Source organism: Echinops telfairi, unplaced genomic scaffold (genome assembly GCF_000313985.2).
Source record: "Echinops telfairi isolate 266 unplaced genomic scaffold, ASM31398v2 ScPeMD7_7469;HRSCAF=8507_1, whole genome shotgun sequence".
NCBI classification, from domain to species: Eukaryota; Metazoa; Chordata; class Mammalia; order Afrosoricida; family Tenrecidae; genus Echinops; species Echinops telfairi.
This window is the reverse complement of record NW_022111373.1, coordinates 126979714-126981640: the sequence shown is the minus strand read 5'-3', so window position 1 is coordinate 126981640 and position 1927 is coordinate 126979714.

Genomic DNA, 1927 nt, shown 5'->3' with positions numbered 1-1927 from the left:
ACCTCTATAAATGCCCTTTGTCTCCTAGTTCTTTCCTCTATTTCCTCTTACTTTCCTCTTGTCCCACTATCATGTTCAGCCTTCATTTGTGTTTCAGTAATTTTTCTCTGTTACATTGCCCTTGATAAAGCTCTATCAGGCCTCCTACAGCCTCCTCGCCATCAATTTTGGATCATGTATTGTTCACTTGTCCCTGAGTTTGTTAGCACCTACTTCTTTTCCCCCATCTCCCCCTCTCCCGTGTCTGCCAGAACCCTCAGTCCCGTTGTTTTCTCCTCTAGATTGTTCATCCTGCCTATCTTATCTAGATAGACCTGCAAAGATGATAATATGCACACAAAAAAAACAAGACAGAGCAACACAAAGCAGCAAAATAACAACAACAACCAAAAACCAATGACAAGAGACACTCACTCCTCCCCATCCTCCTGCTCTCTGTGAAGATCTGGCTTCCGAGATCATGGTCGTCCCAGAGCTTCCTCCAAGCTGAATGCTTAGAATCTAATTTCTAACAAAGATGAGATGTTGGAGAAGCTCCTTATCAACAGTCATCATTGAAGCTGTGAAACAGTCCAGCAGGTTTTCAATTTGATGTTCAAGTTGATGTTGAATAATATTAAACAATTTCATTAAAGTCCAAATACAACTTTAAATATATCCAGCGCAATGTCAAGACCATCTGAGGGACAGATGTCAGTAATTTAACACTAAAGAAAGAAAGCTGGATCAGCTGTGGAAGCATTGACATCAGGGAACAGTTCTCTGTGCCACAGGGTCACTACAAGTAGAAATAAACACCATAGCCAGTGGGCTTGGTTTATTTCATTTTTCAGTAGTAGACTTTGGCATCTAATGATCTCCTACTCAGTAAGCCTAGGTGATAAGTAAGCCAGCCATCACAGAATTCAGGATGGGACACTAAGACCTTGATTTGTGTATACCCTATAGCCCTGATGAGATTCTTGGGAGGGGATTTTACCTGGCATGGCTGTAGCAGTTGTCACCTGACAAAAGGCTGTCAGTTATAAAAACCAGCAGAGAGGGAGAAAACTCACTACAACCAAGAGAGCTGACCTGGATCAAAGTGCTTCTCTTGACCTGAAATTCCTGCCCACTTTCTAGACCCAGTTCCTATAAGCAAGTTACTGAAGTCCGCCATCTGAACTGCCCTTCTTGGATTTCACAGTCTCTGGACCAACTTGAGTCAGAGGAAGTATCCAGTTTATAATCTAAGCCCCACGTGGACCTTGCTAGCCTCTACCACCATCAGGATTTCTTTTGGAGCAGACTGATCAACATGAACAGCATGAACACACACACACACCCCCTAGGCTCCTGGACCTTGCCATACAGAGTGTGTTGCAGAATGAGGCATCAGCCATTGCTGCTCTGTAGTGGGTGCCCACAGAACTCTTTCCCCGCTTGTTCATGGCAGCTGTGGACGGAGGAGACAGAGAGACAGTGAAAGCTGCCACAGTAGGGTCCTGGCCTTTTACCCAGCTCCCACTAGGGGCTCTCATGATGTCTTGGCATTCTCACCAGGACATCTTAAAGGCTGCACCAGATGGATTTGATATCCTGCTTGCCCAGAAGATTCCACCTAGGAGATGCAAACTGAAAGTGATAGACCAATGCATGAACACTGACACCAACTACTGGAAAGTGTGCTCTGGAACCCAATCTATTGCCTCTGTGCCCTCATCAGATGATCCAGTAGCCACCCAGCCAAGAACGAAGACTCACAGGGGAAGGATTTCGGAGCAGGGGAGACGCCTCAGCCGTGGGCCTCCATGGTTGCTCACAGACCTGTGAAACACCCTCAGCTGAATTACTCAGCATTCTCATAGAAAGGGTCGAGTGAGGAAAGGACCTGCCATCCCTCTCTTTTAGGAAGCTAGAATTTGTAGGTCTATAAAAACTTCCCATT